At 40.6% G+C, this 13,885-nt stretch overlaps 1 long non-coding RNA gene across 1 annotated transcript; it reads left to right on the forward strand.

Moving 5' to 3' along the window:
- The first annotated feature begins 454 nt into the window (after window positions 1-454).
- LOC142051107 (uncharacterized) lies at window positions 455-6,623 on the forward strand. The gene is made up of 3 exons (XR_012658298.1): window positions 455-752; window positions 1,459-1,519; window positions 4,194-6,623. It is a non-coding gene; the product is annotated as an uncharacterized LOC142051107 (long non-coding RNA).
- Window positions 6,624-13,885: the final 7,262 nt, after the last annotated feature.

Here is a 13,885-nt window from a genome sequence, read left to right on the forward strand (position 1 = left end):
AGAAGACATACTTTGGTACAGAAAATTTATTTGGAAAGAGACAGCTTTTCTACAATTTTGGAACAAAATTGTACAGAATATGAAGACCATCTTTCCAGAGGTCTTTCAGTAAGGCTCTGGTTAATCACCAGGGTCAAAGTAATGCAGTCTATATAAAAAAAAAAAAGTTATTTTCTCCTTTGGTGCAGTTGCTGTGTGCAATTTCTAGCATCCTAAGTCACCTCTCTAAGTTCAGTGTCAATAACATAACTGAAATAAGACAAAGCACGATGTAAGCAGATGACTAAACTCGAAAGCCAGAGAGTAACAGATCTAAACTAAAGGCAAAATGAGAAAATGCACACATGAACCTGCCTTTCACAGGTGCTGAGCATTTGTTGCTCTCATTCTTTTCAGCTGGAGGCAGGCAACACCCAGCACTTGTGCTGGTGCCTATCAGCTCCTCCCCCAGTTTGCATCTCAAGTTTCCTTTGCTGCTTCTTCAAATTGTTCTCTGCAAGGCATTGCTGAGCTTAGTATGTCCACCGTTTCCCGGAGCGATATGAGTTGCATGGATGCGTCCATTGGGAAGAATAGGTGTAGGAGTATCTTGGGGCACACCGTGGCTCAGGTCGGGCAATGACCTGGGGTGCAAGTTTCTCAACTGCTGCCTCCAGCCTCCCTGTCACCTCTGCCGGCAGAGGTGCTGCAGCAGGAGGCTCTGCCAGGGCCACCTCAGAGGGCTCTGAGGCTCCCACGACGGTTTGCTGCGGGTAGGTGGTGAGGATGGGCCCTGGGAAGGTGACTACAACGGGTGGTGGGTATATAATCACCCGGGAGTCACCGCAGGCCACGACGCAGGGCTCGTTGCTGCTGGTGGCCAGGGGCTGGGGACATTTTGCCTCGCAGGGGTTGGTGCACACCAGTTGGTCGGAAGCCATTGCCAGGCAGTGGTAGGGGAGTGCCTATAGTTTATTTGCAGAATTAGGAGAGGGGAAAAAAAATCAGAAAACCCATGTGTTTATTTATTGTCACTTTTAAACTTGGCTCTAAGAGATCTTTAGACAAGTGATCATTTGGATAAAGACAGCAGTTGAGCTCCTTTCCTTGTATCTGCCACCTTTTACTTAGCCTGCATCTATTTGTCCTTTCTATTTTGCTGCTTTAGGCTTGCTCTCTTTACTTCTCTTCTTCTGGGAGCAAAAATCCTCCCCTTTCTTTGCGTGCTGCCTCCAAAACAGACATCTGCTCTAAAACCTGCCAGTCCTTTGTAATATTTCCTCAAGACAAGTTTGAACTTGTTCCCACAGCAACTCTTTTCCTCCCACATGCAGCTTCTCACGGCTGTTCCTGCAGCCTGTGTTTCACAGATGGGGTGTAAGGGAGTGTGTGGGGGGCAAAATCTGGATTTTCAGTAGATCTGAGTGTTTAGTAATCTGCGTAGCAGCCTGCTTAATTACCTATATTGATTTCTTTCAGATTCCTGTTATTATCAAACACTAAAACGTTCCACAGAAAAATGAAAGGCTAAGAATAAAAGGTGGGTTAAAAATAACTGGTTTAATAAGCAAGACATATGATTTAAAATATTTATATTGTGGTGATATTGTCAACCTAAATATGAAAATTGCAGCTTCAGCTAGGTTACACACATTTAATAGTGTTTTTCTTTCTTCAGTTTAAATATTTCCATAAAATCTAGTTCTCCGTGATATAGCATCACACTGTTTTTTTTTTTTTAAAACCTGTAAATCAATGATACATTAAGGTGATGAACAAGGCAAAAGTTTTATTTTATTCTCAGTCAAGTCCTGTGTGTTGGAGGATATTGGAACTGCTGTCCTTGAGGACATGAGGAAGATGAGGACTAGGGGACATGGCAGCTTTGCAGTACTCCTTACAATAAAGAAATAGAAAATGCAGAATGTTTCTAAGGCAGATGGTGGGTAACTTGGAATTAATATCTGAAAACAGTAAGTCTTATCTATGGAGAAGTAGTACACAGGATCCTAAAATATGTAGCCAGCAACACTTTCTAAAAAATGAACTGTTATATTGCCAAGCATAAAGTAAAAATATCCTGAAAGCTACTTTTCTCCACTTCAGAAACTCAGTGCTATTTTTGCACCAGGAGCTAGCAGCATGCTGGCACAGGGGAATGGGCAGGGCAACAAGCTCTTTGATCTATTTACTTGTCTCAACTATATTCAGAGGGGAGCAAAAGTATCCTCAAACGTACCATTCTTGGGGGGGGGGGGGGGGAGGGGGAAGGGCAAAAAATATACATAGCATTTTCCCCCAAATACCCTTAGGTTACAACATATTTTTAACCTAAAAAAAGAAATACTTAATCTCTGTTAAAACACATTAAAATGCTAGCAAAGTTTTAATACTTAGAAACAAAGTTTTATTTCTACAGATATATTAAGTAATAGTATCTACCATTACTTGACGTAGCTTGTTGTGCCTCCAGTTAAATTAGCTAAGGATGGGCAGATAACGAACAGCAGCAATGCTGCCTGACTGCTGATACACAGAACTAACTTCGAACAAGAATTTTACTTCAATAATCATCTGTGAAATCCCCCCACGTAACACTGAATCCCCAAATCATGCCATATATGCAAAAACGATATTAAAATCTATTCTCAGAGCTCTTCTGAAAATTCTTCAGAACTAAGAGATTGAAAGTCTGAATTCTCCCATAAAATTAACAACCCAAAGCATCCCAAGGATTGAAAAAGCCATTGCTTTTATTTTTACATCCTTTATCTAGCATAGAAAACATCTGTAGAAGGATGCTTACTAATGTCTCTGAGAGTCAGAATATGCAGGGTTTAGTCCTGATTTTAACAAAATTCATGCTAAAGCAAAATTAAACTCAAGGTTTTTATAGTTGTCAAATCGGACTTACTCAGTGTACCGGAGAGAACAAGTCAAGAGAAGTAGGTAGGAAAGTCTTGCATGGAGAGAGTATTTATACCCTTTCTCAGATTGGCTGGAGGAGCGGAGACACCCTTTGTATAAAGGGCCTTAATTACTTATGAAGCAAACTTTGTTGCATGTATTACTCCTGTAGTTGCAGTAATTGTTTTGCTCACTGTTTATGATTATCTACAGCTGAGTTAGGTAATAATACAAAATGCAGATGGTAACTTGCAAGTTCTTTTCATCTTGAAATTTCCTGGTTTTACTCCACTGATTTCATTAAGAATTAAAAATACACTAAGAATTAATAGACTTCTGGTGACTTATCTTTGCTAAAAACATGGCTGCATGGGGAGTCTCCGAAATGTCAACGGCACTGTGTCAGCATGCACAAGATTTACTTTCCTTACAGGAAATACAGGCTAATGTCTAGTATTTGTCTCCCTGCCTAGATAAATCTCGAGAAATACAGGGCTTGTTTTTCATCTGATAGAATGTTAAAGAAGTTTAAGGATGTGTTCTTACCTAAGCCAGAGGAATTATCTGGTGTAAAATCTCTAAAGAGCAAAATTATCACAGAGTTATCTTTTTAAACAAAAATGAAGCCATCTCCAATTATGGAGCTTACAATGAGGAACTGATTAAATAAATGTTTTACATCATTCTGCATGAGGTCAGAGGAGTCTAAATCCACTAGGATATTATTACTATTAACATAAAATAATTTCCATGTATGACATACTAACAGATGTTTGTGAACTTCTTTGAAATCTTGTTTCCTGATGTCTCCAGAATATTCCTGATAATCTCCACGGCCCAGGGGATCTCTAGGGGTGCCTCATAAAATCAGAATAATTAATGTCATAAATGCATCATGTCATAAACACCGTGGTGGTGGTTTTAATGTGCTTAAATGTGCTTGGCATTTTTATGCTTGAAGCTTCCCTCCGGAGGGAAGAGTGAGTGTGGTGAACTGATTTCTGGGAAAATGGGTGTACTGCACGTGCCCTTCGACAAGTTCCTCTCAGCGGCCCCTGCCACCGGAGGGAGCCTCTGCGTGCGCAGGAGCCTCTCGCCACGCGCAGCGCCTCCGTGCGCGCAGGGGCAGGGTTAAGTCCAGCAGCACTGGCTGGGGTAGCGTTCAGCCTGTTGGTATGTGCTGCGGCAGGTGGCCTCAGGTTTTCGTGATTTGGTCCTAACAAGGTAGGATGAATGTCGTATATGTCAGATGAGCTCACAACTCAACAGAAAATAGAGTCTAGATTTTGTTTTCTTCTCCTCCCTAGGTGTTCAATATTTCTTGGTTCTAAGTCTTTGGTAATTTCTATCTGGAAGACCTCTCCCCTCACGGATGCACCCCAAAATTGCGATTGCACGACATGGGTATTAAAGCGCATAGAGCAAGTATGACATCTACCCCTACAAAAGGATTCTAGCTAAGCATGCTGGATTCTCCTTTTAGTCGATCTCTATGGTGTCTAAGAGATCTCTAGGAACAGATTCCTGGCTGTTGTATTAAGATGCAGCCCCTTAAATACAAGGTAATAAACTATTTTCAAAAATCTCCCATAACGTAACAATACTATACAGAATTTCCCTCCCTCCCCCCAGTTTTTGTGTTGTACTTTAGAGTGACTAACAAAGGTAACAAAGGCAATACAGGGCAAGGAGTAATGCAGACTGCATACACCACAATATAGTATGTTAATATTGTCAGCACCTATTAATTTTAAATTGTTTTAGAAAATTATATCCCTCTGTAAGGCAGGGACAGCAGTAATAATGGCTCTTGCCTAGCTAAGATATGGTTTATGTGGTCAAACCAGTTCTGTTCAACTTCAGAGCACAGAATTTTTGTTTGTAAAGCTGAGTCAGGAGTACTGGCTAATGAAGAAGAAATCAAAGGAAAACACTTGTGGATGGATGCTCTGCTAATGTAGGTCTGCAGCATTCATTCTTTTCACTTCAAAGGGGCTCTACTTGCTTACATCATCTGAACACACATTATATCAGCAACAATTCTGCCCATTAGGCAAGTGTGAACTGAAATATAGGTCCAGATTGGTAGCAAGAGTTAATTATGTATTAGTGGATCTATACACTAATGTGTTTTCCACTATCAGAAACTCTGGCTTTCTGATTTTATACAAACTACAAATGAAAGTTGAATAATCCAAAATTCGAGGCAGTGAGTCACAGTCCAATTAGGACAATGTCAGAAATGACCTTGATATAACTCCTTCAAGGTGATACCATTGCCCAATGCTAGGCGTCACCTACAGCTATTATCATAATACAACTATTTGCATAGGCAACTTATAATTAAGGGTTTGTGAAACATTTTCAGTCCTCAGAACATTCCCATGGTGTTTAATTATGCAGGGTGTTTCCAGAAACACCTCATCAAGCCTAATTTATGGCAGAAGGAGCATGATTTAACAAAACTCTACAGCTACTGGAAAAAAAATAAGTATATGGACTGGGTATTTGATAGGGTGAAGGATAGCCTTCTCCAAGTGTGGTTTCTTTTTTTGCCAGCTCAAGGGAACAGACCCTTTTCTGAATGTCTTTTGAGAAAGGGGAAATGTTCTTGCATGATGGCTGCATGATGTGTGCAATTTCTGGCTGGCTTCTTGCTTCCCAGCCTTGCCAGGACACCCACAGGGGTGCTGGGCTTCACTGGCTTTTCGTTGTCTTTACCAACACATTTCTAGGGCTTATCAGACCAGCAAAAAACCCCTAAGGGCAGTAGGAGAACCCAGGACTTGTACTTTTTGTTCACTTCTAGCTGGGATTAAACCAGATTTTGAATACTGAAAAACGACAAAGAACTATCAACAAGTTGTAAACTGGATGATAAACTTGGAAATAAATGTTGAAGGAGCACAGAAGAAAAGGGAGGGAAGGGAGTAGGGCAGAAGACAGACACCTCCCTCACCATGCGCTGACCAGAGCCATACTGAAATGTAGTACAAGAAAATAAAAATGCTGGCTTGTACAGAGCAGGAAAGCAAATTAAATTATTTACATGATGTAAAATCTGTTTGGGTACCTATGTTGTGTGCTCTCCCTGATTGCAGCATGTGGGGTGTTTTTTTTTTTCTTTTGTTAATCCTGTTTCTTGGTGTAGAGGTGGAAACCAGTCATGCAGATGGGTTTACGAGGTGCCGAGTTAACTCTGCAATATTTGTTCTCCACAGCTCCCTCTGGTTGCCCCACATGACATTACACAACCTGCCTCACTTTCCCTTTTGTCCTGAGTTTTTCTTTTTCTCACCCCCTTCCCAAGCACTCACCCCAACTCTTTGTTGTTCAACATTAGGCAGCAGCACGTAGGTAGCAAACTGTTTTCCTTCTGTCGTGTAGCAGACCAGACTGGGTTATAACTGTGTACATCTGCTTTATATTACCTGGAATGTCATAATCAAAATGAAAGCTACGTTGTGTTGGCTGTGAAATAACAACGTAAGTGATGGTCCTTCAATGGGATCATATCTAGGATCATCAGTCTGACCTGTCAAAGTGTGGAGAAGGAGCTGCTGTCACCACTTATAGATCAGGAACAGATGCACAAAAGTAAAAGGCTGAACTGTCATTCCAGGTGTGCAGAAGTTAAGGAGAAGATAGAGCTGGGCCATTTGTGGATGGTGGGAAAATGAAAGGTGATGGGTGTGAACTGAAACAGGAGAGGTTCAGACTGAGATAAGGAGGAGGGGGAAAAGAAAAAAAAAAAAAAAATTGCCCATGAAGGGGGACCCTCAACATCATGGTCTGTATTCAGAGTTGATCCTGCTTTGAACAAGAGGTTGCATAAGAGACCTAAGAAAATGTTAGAGATGCAGAATTAGACGCTCAGCTGGTGCAGGCTGGCTTTATCAGGCTTGGCCATCTCCCTGTCGCTTTCAGTCGTGTTATCTAAAATGCAGCATGCCGATCTGAAACATTGCTTTCAAACGCAGTTCCTTAATGAGTCGCGAACACACAGAATGAGTCTTGGTGTATAAAAGGAAAGGATAGTTTTCAGTTGTGTGGCATCAGAGCTTGCTGAAGCACTGATTTGTAATGCTGTAGTGTGGTGCCTGTAGAAGATGTTGTACAGACTTCACAAAGTTCTTTGAAAGTATTTGCACTCAGCCTTCAACAGGATATATTTAACAAGTGAATTTTTCCCCCCAGGGGAATCCCACACATTCATCTCAAATTTTAAGGACAGTTTATGGCATGGAAACCTGAAGTTATTTAATCAGGAACAAACCACAGGAATGTAAACAAATTAATGCAGGAGAAGGAAGAGAAGTATTTTTAGCAATCTGGGTGTAGCAGCTAAATCTCATGTGAATCATCCTGTGTCCTCCCTGGCCGACCTCAGACCTGGCGTGGTTACAGATGAGAAATGCTGTCCAGTGCACAGCACAGGGACCTCTGCTCCCACATACCTGCCCCGGGGGGGCTGACTTTTAATGGCAATTGAAGTACTCAAAGCTCAAGGGTTAGAACTAATGGTGACTATATTAATAAAATATCATTAATGAAGCTTTTATGCATAATTTAAAGCAACGTTATTACTTGATATTTGAACGTAAGGAGTCTGATAAGGTATGGTTTGATTAATCCCATTTGTTTATTCCAGTGTTTTGTGAAGGAAAAGCAAAAATGTGTTTAATATGACGATTTTAAACTTGTTTCTTCTAATTAACTGTAGGTAGGTGTTATTGCTCAAAAATTCCTTGAGAGGGCAGACGAAAAACTTGGTATGAACAATGTAATAGAAGTTGCAAGTTTACAAAATAAGCAAAGAACAAGAAAGTAAATAGCAAAAGCGGTCTATCCTGGTCCTGCGCATAGAAGCTCTCTGAAAGCAGGGAGGGAAAGAGAAGGATGTTAGGGAGAGTCGGGAACGGAGAGTCTGCTGCATGGGAAAGTTTCTGAAGTGATGAACAATCCCTTTGCACATCCAAGGCTTATCAGACGCACCTGATCTAGATGAATAGCTACTTGATAGTAAAGATCTGATTCCAGGACATCTAAATTGATTTATGATATTAACTTTATAATAGGTACTTTGCCTATGTAAATCAATACAAAGCACTTAGGAGGTATTTCAAAACTCTTTCCTTGAGAACACTTGGAGATTTCCCAGGGAATGATTTTTGCCCAGGTGACCCTCAGAGAGAATCTTCCCATGGTAAAGGTTGTGGGGAGTATAAATCTGATTAAATCAAAACCCAGGCTGCACAGAAACTGTGTGAGGGAATAAAACCAAAATTTTAGTACACAATCGGGGCCCTAGTGATCTTTCCCCGTCCCGCAGACTGCAGCCATGCGGAGCTTCCCAGCACTGACACCAGTGCTGCACGTGTCTGCCCTCCTTTATGGAATGGCTATCGCCCAGAGGTCTGGGCCACGTAGCAGCTGAGTGTGTTTGCAATGAAATTACATGTGGTACATATACGCCAGATCATTTATGGTTGTGTTGGCCAACACAGGTTTTGCACAGACCCTGGGGGATGAGAAAAAGAGGGCAGACACCATCTCCTTTTTGCAGGCTTTGGTCCAAACGAGCAAGGATCCTCCATCACAGACGCTAGGACAAGCATTGTGTCTAAATCTGTAGGACAGGTGTGGTGGTGGTAAATGCTGGTGTAACTTTAATGGTGGATGGTAGCTACTAGCATTTGGCTTGATGATCTGCTGTTTAATAGACCATTACTGGAGACATATTCCTGGGGCTAGACTTACAGGATACCGATATTCAAAATACATGAATATTATGTATTCATGCACAATGCAAACTGAGCATGATGCATACTGGATTGCTGAAGGGGAGAGAGATGTCTGGCTTCCACTAGCTTGGGATTTGTCCCATGGACTTTAAAAAGCACTGGGGTATGCACTGGGCAATGTGTTTAAAATTTTAAAAAGCATTTTTTTGAAAAAATGCAAAATAACAATCTCACCTGGCAAATGACACTTGCAATCCTCATACATGTATTTCTAAAGTGTAGGTGTTGCTCAACATCTGGATGTCTAAATCTGAAGGCAGAGGCTTAGTTTTGCAATGCTCTGCATGTGTACAAATATAATTAATGTTTACGAAGCATTCTAAAAACTATATTTGCTGTTACTGAAAGGATCATACAGGAGCCATCTGAAGTTGGGTTTGATTTATGGAAAAAGAAGTTGCGGGTTTGATTTTCAGACTCCAAGATCACGAGTTGATTAGTATGGAGAAAAAATGTCCTGGGGAACAGGGAGGGCTGTTGGAAACACAGTCCCCATGAAATTACAATGGGGAAAAGGTCTCTGTTTTAAAATCTTGGGAGGTAGAAGCTTTTGTATCTGACTTAAGGGTGTGAACTTCGATGTAATTTTTCATGGATTTACTGCTACAGGCCCAGCCAAAAATTATCTACTTATATTTGTCCTTTTTAAAAAATATTTTGAAAGCACAGAATAATGAGGGAGGGGGAAAAGTGATTTATCTTTAGGTCACAGAACATAGATAATTAAAAGCAGAATCACTCCTCTGGGTCTGTAGTGCCTCTTGGGGGGAATGTGAGCACATTAATGTTCAGCCTAATAATTCATTAGTCCTAGCTATTACTGTATGTTGGCCTATATATATATATATGCTTTGCACTATTAGGTTGCACGTATCCACATTGCAGAGTCTTGCACAAGTTGTCCCAAAGGAGTGACCCAGAGAGAGGGTAATAGTGCCCTGCTGCTGCCTGTACATACTTGGTCAATGATTTTTTGTCCTATTTTTGTGACATAGCCTTGTGAGTAGGCTGGGAAATTCATTCTAGTACATCAATTAATTAAAAGTATCTGCACCTGCTGTGCAGGGAACCTGCACTCTTCACAGCCTGGGAAAGAGCATGGAGGAGGCTTCATGGTGCTCCAAGCTGCTGCAGCCAGACAGCTTTCTGTGAACCGCTTTGGAGGTGGACTGGCACCGCACCGCGTGGGGTACAACACCCTCCAGAGACAGCAGCGTCTTTCCTTTCATGCAGAAATGCAGTTTGAATGAATTATTGAAAAATGCAATAGCTTATAAATATAGAGTGGCGACTCAGTTAATGCTGGCATGGGTGTTGAGCCTCAGGAAGGTGACAAAGCCACTTACAGTGGGACTCACAAGGGTTCAAAAATAAAGCGTAGAGAAAAAAGGAAAACCCAAAAGTGCATGCTGCATGACAATATTTAATGGGAATGAGAAGCTGAATATACATGCGCATAATTAGATGGATAGGCTATAATCAGAAGAGTTCCAGGACTTCATGAGGGTCTACAATGAATTTCCAGTTCCATAATTTTGCATAGATTGTTTTTCTTCGATCAGAAGTATTTTACAAAGAAATCTGCTATTACAGTTACTTGAAGTTGGGTTTTTAGCCCTAGCGTGCATCAGATGAAATATAGGCAGAACAATAAGCTGGGAAACCACTACATCATGGGTCTAAGCAGCAAAAAGCACAAGAAGGACTTACAAATGCCTAATTTTAAGAAATGCCAAGTAGAGCTGATATTTTTTTTTTAATGGTAAATGCTGGTTCAGCAAATACATGAATGAATATGAATTTTTATAAAATTGCATTTTGGAATCCAATATTTTCAGTCGTATGATTTTGAAATATTTGATGCTTTTTATTTTGAGAGAAATTGATGATAAAAGTCGATGTTGGCATAAAAACTTGAATTTATTGAGATACATTTTTATCAAACCAAAAAAATATTTTTGAATATCTTGTTTCTTGGAAAAGTCTAATTTTTATTTCATCCTAATTTTGAATAAGATCAATAGTGAAATTTCAGTATCTTGTGTTTTGGAATTTCTAGTCTTCATGCAGGCCTACTGCCAGGAAGCCATGCTTTTATTGACTCCACAGGGAACTGTGGGAGCTCAGCACTTCTAAAATCCATTATCCATAAACTTAGTCACGATCTGTCTTACTGTTCAGTTCTGCTTTTCACTTAATCCACAGATATCCATGTTGGATTTAGGTTGCCCTGCAAGTTCTACAAGAAAATGGTTTGGACAAGTGAGGAGAAAAAGGATTAAAGTTTCCTGTTTCATAAAACGATAATCCTGAGTTACATGCTGTCCCAGAACCACACATGCCCCTAAAGCCATGAGATCCCCTGGAACAGAGTAAATTTCTGATATCAAACAATGCAGTAGATCCCACTATGGTTTGCTGAGGGAAAGTGGTGAGAGTTGGGCCGGGATATATCACAGAATATGGTGGTGAGTCGGGGTCCACTATGTCCACTATTGTGTCGGGGTATTTTATGACACAGGTCTCGTTGGAGGTGAAGGCGAACGGCTCAGGGCATGTCACCCCTGGCGGCAGGCAGCACTCGTTGTAGGGAGACATGTGACGGATCCAGACCTGAAACACAGGAGGAGGGGAGGGGAGAAAAGGCAGTTCATTAGTTCAGCAAGAAGCTTACATATTGGATATCAAGATTTTGGGAAGATAGGGTTGTGTGCTGGGTATTGCCATTGCTGGCAGAAGGGGCAATTACAGGGTTCAAGTAGTTTAGATGGTAGTTAAATATTTGTCCAGTTTTGCTTTCATATCCAGTAACTCTTCTCCTTCCTAAGTAACCCTTTTGAACTTCATTATTTCAATATCTGATAATATTTTCTAGAATCACCACTGTTTCCAAACTAAAACTCATGTACTATTGCTTTTCTTCTCTTCCCAGGATTTTCTGTGTGTTGCAGTGCTCTGTTGCACTCCTCCTATTGCCAGTTCAAACCCTGCTAAAAGCCATAACCCCAACTCAACTCCATGTTTTAAACTTCAATTTTAATCCTCACAGCACTGGCAAAAACAAAACATGGGGGTGAAGATAGTTACCTCATCTCACCTGGCTAGAAGTGGAGCAGTATGATCAGGAATGGAGATCCACCCATCTTTTATTAGTCTCATTATATATCGCCTGGATTACAGTATCTTATATTTGAAATCACACAGCTCTTTAAAATTGTAGCTGATATCAAGGCCAGATTTTCTTGGGCATTGTATAATGATAGATTAACAGGCCATCCTTGCCCTGGATTGTGCCCACACTCATTAGGCAAGGCAAACAGAGTGAGGGGAAGTGATATTTTCCTCACTTCATCAGTGTGAAACTGGTGTGGAAAAGATTAAGGGCTGGCATAAAGGATGGGCCTGAACTGATTTCCCAAACGAGCCCCAACATTTACCCCAGGAGTCTGTGGGAGAGACAACATTCAGGGGAGATTTCTTGTGTCTCCATCTAAACATCTCATTTTAGCCACATGCCATCGTTGCCTTCTCCAGTCCTTGGGGCTGCATCTTCAGCTTTTTCCAATTGACCCCATGCCTTTGACTTGAAGATAAGAAAAAGGCAACAACAGAATATTTTACCAGCTCAAGAGTTGTATCTGAAATGGCTACTTTTTGTCTTTGGGAAAAGAATTCCTATTACAGATCAGTCTTAAGGGTAGGGATCCTTGAGTGGTCCAATGCAGACAGATAATATGTCAAAGCTTATCCTAATATTCATGAAAAGAGGTGAAGAAGGAGCACTTGTGTGTTCCTTCTAGGCTTGGAATAAAGCTCTGTAAATATATTTTAAACAAAACCAGCAATAAAGTGGCTTTTTAGTGAGAAAAATCTGAGTTCCAGTCTCTGTAGGATTTTGAGACTATTTAGGACAGGTTTTCCAACTGTTAAAAGACACCATAGCTTCCCTGAAGACAGCTGAGGGTGAGAACATCATTAAAAAATTATTTTTTTTCAATGAAATTAAAATGAAAGAAAACCTAGTCTTCATAATATGAAAAGCATGCTTCTCCATCTGAAATTATTGAGCCTCTTCAGAGTTCTGAGGGAGTTTTATACGCCATCCCTGGTTTAAATGAACTGCTGTCCTGAACACTAACGTAGTTTGCAAATGCCAGCTTTCACCTCTGAAGTGTAAAACTTAAATTGACTTAAAACTAAAGGACAATAGAAAGCATATTTCTGGAAGAATGCCCCCTTGCCATTCCCAAAGTTTAACCTATCATTTGATAATATTTAGATAGCAATAAATAATTGATTCAAAATTGACTTACCCGGATCACCAAGGAGAAGAGTTTAAGAAAAGTGATTAGAAGAGTTCTACGTAGCAAATGCTTTTATACACTTAGTCAAATTGCCTGGAGGATGTGACACCCTTTTTGCATGAAGTCTTAATTAGTTGCAAAACAAACTTTGCTGCATGCATAACTTCTGCAAGTAATGAAACTGTTTTGCTCGATGTTTGTGTTTGTTAGATATTGGATCTTCACATAGTGTGCTAAATACACACTACACCCTCCAGGCAGGCTTCGCTTTAACATTTCATGGGTCAAAAAGGACTTGATATGCTTCATTAACCACATTTCAGTTATATCATGAGTTGATCGAGCATTCTTTTATTTACATTCCTCCTGCCCTTCAATTCAGTCTGTGAAGGGGTTCAAGGGAGCATCAGTAGCACCATTTGCTGTCAGGGAACAGGAATTTATTTTCACTTCCCAAATCTGACATGTTGTCCAGTGCAGAAGAGAAGAGAGTTTTCGTCTGAAATGCCTTACAGGGCATTAAACTTAAGAGTATACAGCTGGTATCCCTCTCAGTGAATTTTCATGGATGAGGAGAACAGCTCAATAAATTCGTAGTCATTTTCCCAATGAGACAGATCATCTCTGAATAGGATGAATTCCTAGGGAGAGAGCTCTGCGTTATCTAACATCCACTCTAGTCTTTACAAATAGCACTTGCATAGGGTTTAAGTGGATTTGTTTCAGGTCTCTTTGCAGGGTTTGACCATGTTGCAATTAAAGGCACGTAGATGCCACCCACGGTTTTTGCCACTGACTCAAAGTGAAGTCACAGAGCATCACAGAGCTGAGTAGTTGTTGGTTTCTGCTCCCCCCCAGCTTTTTGACTGAGTGGAAAAAGACAATATTATA

This window comes from Phalacrocorax aristotelis, unplaced genomic scaffold (assembly GCF_949628215.1).
Source record: "Phalacrocorax aristotelis unplaced genomic scaffold, bGulAri2.1 scaffold_144, whole genome shotgun sequence".
NCBI lineage: Eukaryota > Metazoa > Chordata > Aves > Suliformes > Phalacrocoracidae > Phalacrocorax > Phalacrocorax aristotelis.